This window comes from Gopherus evgoodei, chromosome 23 (genome assembly GCF_007399415.2).
Source record: "Gopherus evgoodei ecotype Sinaloan lineage chromosome 23, rGopEvg1_v1.p, whole genome shotgun sequence".
Classification (NCBI taxonomy): Eukaryota; Metazoa; Chordata; order Testudines; family Testudinidae; genus Gopherus; species Gopherus evgoodei.
Window position 1 is genome coordinate 8,537,948 of NC_044344.1, and position 5,780 is coordinate 8,543,727.

Consider the following 5,780-nt stretch of genomic DNA (forward strand, 5'->3'; position numbering starts at 1 on the left):
ATGAAGTTATAAAGAATGCAGGAATAAGAAACAGTGACTTGTTAGTGAGATAAAATGAGGGGGAGGCAGCCTCCTGCTGCTATGACCGTCCAGGCAGGACATTAAGTGGTGTGGAGGAGAGGAGCCCAGCATCCCGCTGCTATGATAGTCCAGGCAGTACAGAATCTTTTCTTTACACAGGGCTGATGGAGCTCAGCCCCCAGTTGCTATGATGAGGACGGTTACCAGCCGTTCTGTACCATCTGCTGGGAATGACCAGGAATCATTCCTATTGTTACCCAGGCACCCCCGGCCAGCCTCACCTGAGGCCAGCCAGGAGCACTCACGGGCTGATGGTGACGACGGATAGCAGTCATATTGTGCCATCTGCCACCAGGGAGGGGAGAGGAGCGGATACTGCTCTTCACTGCTGCAGCATTGCGTCTACCAGCAGCATTCAGTAGACATAGGATGACATTGAAAAAAGTCAAGAAATGATTTTTCCCTTTTCTTTCATGTGATGGGGGGAGGGAGTAAATTGACAAGCTATACCCTGAACCACGCTGGACAATGTGTTTGAACCTACAGGCACTGAGAGCTCAGCCAAGAATGCAAATAGTTTTCAGAGACAGCTGTGGACTGTGGGATAGCTGGAGTCCTCAGTACCCCCTCCCTCCCTCCATGAGCGTCCCTTTGAGTCTCTGGTTTCCTGTTACGCTTGTCACGTAGCACTGTATAGCCTGTAGATTTTTTTTTTAAATGCTTTGGCATTTCGTCTTCTGTAATGGAGCTCTAATAGAACAGATTTGTTTCCCCATACAGCGATCAGATTCAGTATCTTGTACGGTCCATGCTGGAGCTCTTTTAGGATTTGGGATTGCATTGCTACCCGTGCTGATCAGAGCTCCACGCTGGGCAAACAAGAAATGTAATTCAAAAGTTCGTGGGGCTTTTCCTGTTTACCTGGCCATTGCATCAGAGTTCAGATTGCTGTCCAGAGCAGTCACAGTGGTGCACTGTGGGATACTGCCCGGAGGCCAATACCGTCGATTTGCAGCCACACTAATCCTAATCCGATATGGTAATACCGATTTTAGTGCTACTCCTCTCGTCGGGGAGGAGTACAGAAACCGATTTAAAGAGCCCTTTATATCGATATAAAGGGCTGCGTAGTGTGGATGGGTGCGGCGTTAAATTGGTTTAACGCTGCTAAAATCGGTTTAAATGCGTAGTGTAGACCAGGCCTTAATGTACGAAGTTGCTTCTTAAATATTTTCCTCATTTTGATGGCAGCTGCTGCCTATTTAATGTTCAGCAAGAGGCTAGATTTGCAATTAAATATCTGTGCAACTTCTCTTTTCCCTAAGCAAGGGAAAAAAAATTTTAGAGGTTATATAGCTTTTTTGATCTGTTGAAATAGTTATTTATTTCAGGATTTTAAGCTTCAGGTTGGGGAGAGATGCATGTGGAGTTAAGCGGGAAGAAATGGACACAACTGTACAAGCACACTGCTACATTTCATAGATGCTTCCTATCTAGAAAGCATTTTATTGTGTTTTTTTTGTAACCTACTTTATGCAGTTATTTTTCTGGGGAAATAATCTGAGTGTCTTTCTCTCGCATTTTCTTATTTGATGCTTTGAGTATATAATTTTGTTCTGAGGCAATAATAATGAGCTGCTGTTGAAACAGCATGTGCTAAAAGCCTTTGTTACCGCATGAGACATTTTACACAGATTTGAATGCAAAAATCTGTAATTGTGATAGACATCCAAATATAATCATTTTATAACAGCTGATAAAAAGTAATTTAAAGCCAAAAATAGCAGAAAATTATGTGTAATTTTACTCTTTTAGCTCTGTTTAGCTTGAGAGGGTGCAAGTCGTACAGCTTCACAAAGTTCTTTTTAAAGAAAGTATTAGTTTGTGCTCTTTTGAGTAAATAGAATGCTTTGCTGAAGTTCCATACACCTTTGGGCCATGGCAGCTATTTTTGTAATATGAGCATTCATACGAACGATCTATGAAAAGAGTAAAATATAACTGAAACATTCTAACTGCCTTCTTCACTTTGGTGGACTCCTTGTGCCTTTTGAGTATAGCCTCTATTAAACCCTCGTATCTTCTATGAGAACTACTATTATGTTAAAAAATGTACATTGAACCAGGTCATTAGAGTTCTGTTTTTCCACACTGCTCCAGCGACTTGTCGTCATCAAGAGTGCTGTCTCCTAAGAGAAGCTGTTATCTTTTGGTCAGCCGTACAGGATATAAGCCCATCTAGCATTCTGGATAGAAATTGCCATATAATACTCATTCTTTTTACATGGAGAGATCAAGCAGGTTTCGAGTGACTTCAGGACCCCCTTGCTCGCCATAGATGAAATACTAGTGTCCTAGCCCTTTCCACTTGGTAGTGCTGAGAGCTTGCGGGGGGAAATGAGATTCTAGAATTTAGAGCATTATGCAACAGCCCATCTTTGCATCATAAAGGCATGGGTAAATCTACAACAGTATTAAAATTTTGGGAGGTAATACTAGTCACAAGACAGTTTAATGTATCTCTCTTCAGTCACTAGATATCTTAAATCTTTCCAGTTTCATTAGTCATTGAGTATTGATCTTGGAAGAAATAACAGTATTTTATTAAAGAAATATACATAGAATCCCAAGAGGTGGTATCTCTAAATTTTCAGGAAGTTTGTGAGCAGTTCTGAGGATAGGACAGAACACTGCAAAATGAAGGGTTGATGACCCCAACTCTGTAATGCATTTGCATTAAATTAAAAATGTTACTAGTACTCCCACAGTGGAGATGGTGGGGGTGCAGGGAAGGTCGTTCATATTCTGTTCAAGTTGAACTTTTCCCCCCTACTAAAAAAAGATTTTTGGGATCACAATTGAGTATTTGTGTCAGGGAATTCATCTCAGCTGAGATTCTGACACCAGTTTAACTCTTCCCATACCCAATCCCACCCTCCACATATAGGTCCACCCATACTTGTAAGATTGATCTATTGTGAAGAATCTGATTTTAAAATCTCTAGGCAGGTGGAGTATCTTACTTGCCCTCTAAATACAGGTTCAATTCTGTTCTCCTTTCAAACATCAGGCTCTTTAGGAACTTATAAGAAGCCAAGAACTACAGGTCTAAAATTAGACACCCCCATGTGCTGGTCTCAGTGCAAACCAGGCTACTTTTGTAAATACAGAGAATTGGAGGATTTGAATTTCCTGCTTGAAATATTTTTGTATATTTCAATAGTCTCATAAGTAAACTAAAGCAATATGGGCTATATGAAATGACTATAAGGTGGGTGCACAACTGGATGGAAGATGGTATTCAAGGAGTAGTTATCAATATTTTGCTGTCAAACTGGGAGAACATAGCTAATGGGGCCCCACAGGGATCAGTCCTGGATCTGGTTCTAGTCAGTATTTTCATTAAGGACCAGGATAATAAAGTGGATAGTTGGCTGATAAAATTTGCCAATGACACCAAGTTGGGGGTTGCAAACGCTGGAAGACAAGATTAGAATTCAAAGTGATCTTGACAAGTTGGAGAATTGGGATGAAATTCAATAAAGACAAGTACAAAGTACTTCACCTAGGGAGGAAAAATCAAATGCACAGCTACAAGATGGGCTGAGTGGTTGTACTGGTGAAAAGGATCTGGGGGTTATAGCCAATAATGTGCTGCTGTGAAAAAGGCTACACTCATTCTGGGGTGTATTAACAGGAATTTTGTATGTAAAACATGGGAGATAATTGTCCTGTTCTATCTGGCACTGGTTAGGCTTCAGCACGAGTACTGTGCCCATTTCTGGGCACCAGAGTTTAGGAAAGATGTGAATAAACTGTTTAGAATACCTGATCTATGAGGAAAGAGTTTAAAAAAAAGGTCACTTTTAGTCTTGAGACAAGACAACTGGCGGGAGCACAGGAACATAAAAACTGGTGAGGGTATTTGAGCTTGGACTGGAGCCTAAGCTCTTGGACCCTGCAAAAGTGGAAGTTGGGGTGATTTCTCTGCCCTAGAACTTGAGCCCCGTGAGCCTGAGTCAGCTGACCTGTGCCAGCTGTGGCTGTCCGGCAGGTCTTTTATTGCTGTGTAGACATACCTAAGGGTTGAGGGCATATCTTTCATGTACTGTGGCTCTACTGGCTTTCTGGAAGAGAGAGCCATGGTAAGTTGATGGTTCTTGAATCACAGAGGGGCTCTCCTGCATTACAAACCTCTACAGTCACATTGGTGGGTTGATGTCTTGCTGTTTTATTCTTTTCTGAGTGCTTTGGTTTGCATTCAGTTGCATTTTCTCTACATCTTTCCTCTAAAAGGTGTTTGCAGGCAGCCCTTTACAAGCTTTGCTACTGGCATGAAGGAGAGCCTGCGCTGAAGAAAGGGGATTAGGAGGCAGGAGACCTGGATTTGGACCATGTAATCTTGGATAAGAAATTTAACCTCTTTGTAAAATTGGGCTAATTCTTACCTTCTCTTCTTGTTTGTAAAATACATTGAGATCCTTCAATGAAAGGTGCTATAATGGTATAAAGGTCATTGCCTGGTCTTAATACTGTCCCCTCTAGTGAATGTGGCAGCTGTTGAGGTATTTAATAACTCATAGCATCAAGAATACAGTGTGAGGGAAAGGGAATAATACTGACTACTGTACATCAAAAACTGCCAGGGTACTGCTGTAGGAAATAACTACTCAAGTTGGAATTTTGACCACAGCATGGAGTTTTCATTTATGTACTTTTGAAGTATGATATTTTAATAATGCTAACTGGCCAAGGCTCACTTTCTTGTCCAAAATTATTTTGAAGATTTTGTATATTATTTTGAAACTTACATCCACAAACACTATTTTGTAAATTGTTCCTATTTCTTTTACAAAAATTCCTAGCATACTCTGTCATAGTCTTAACTGTGTTGCCAACCTATGCCTTCAAAAGCATGCATCAAGGCCCCCCCAAATCATGGTTGGTTGAACACTGCAAGATTAAAAAAAAACAGTTTTGGGGTTCTTTTTATTTGAATCTATCTAAAAGCAATGAACTCACATTTTCCACTTTTTGTTTTCTTTGCCCTCCCCTGGGCTGGAAATTTATTTTAAATAGAAACTGATATTCTTCCCCCCTATGACTCCAGAAGCTGGGGCTATAAGGAAAGTTGGTAATACTGAAAAAATTACAGTTGTGCTGCTATTGTTGCATTATTTTGGACTACTGCTGTAAAAAAGTGTGCACAGGAAGTTTTATTATCCCATCCATACAAGCCTGAGAGGGCTTTTCAACCTCCCGTGTCTGCAATACATGGTTTCAGACAAGGGACGGACAATCCTGCAATCTTTAGATGCCAGATCTCGGAGCTTCACCTAAAGGATTCTGCAAATAGGTGCAAAGCTGGGTCTCTTCCATTCAGTCCCCGGGAGCCTGGAGAGGGGGGTGGAGTTATTTAACCGGCTCCGGCGTTCTCTTTCCACCCCCTTGAATGAGGACTTGTTCTCCCATCCCCATTCAGGGGAAAGCGTGGGCATGAGTGGCTAGCTCAGACACGGCCCCCCCCACCCCATTTACCCGGGGGGGGGTGTGGGGGGGTCTTACAGGGCTGGCTCAAGGATTGCGCCCCGCCCCTCATTTCCCCACGACAGGTGTGTGTGGGGGGGTTAGTTAAGCGGCTGGTTCAGAGTGCGCCCCTCCCCCCTCCATACCCTGTGTGGGGAGGGGGATTGTCCCCCCCCTTCCCAGTTACTGGGTCAGAGGCCCAGCGCGCATGCCACGCAGCACCGTGGTGACGT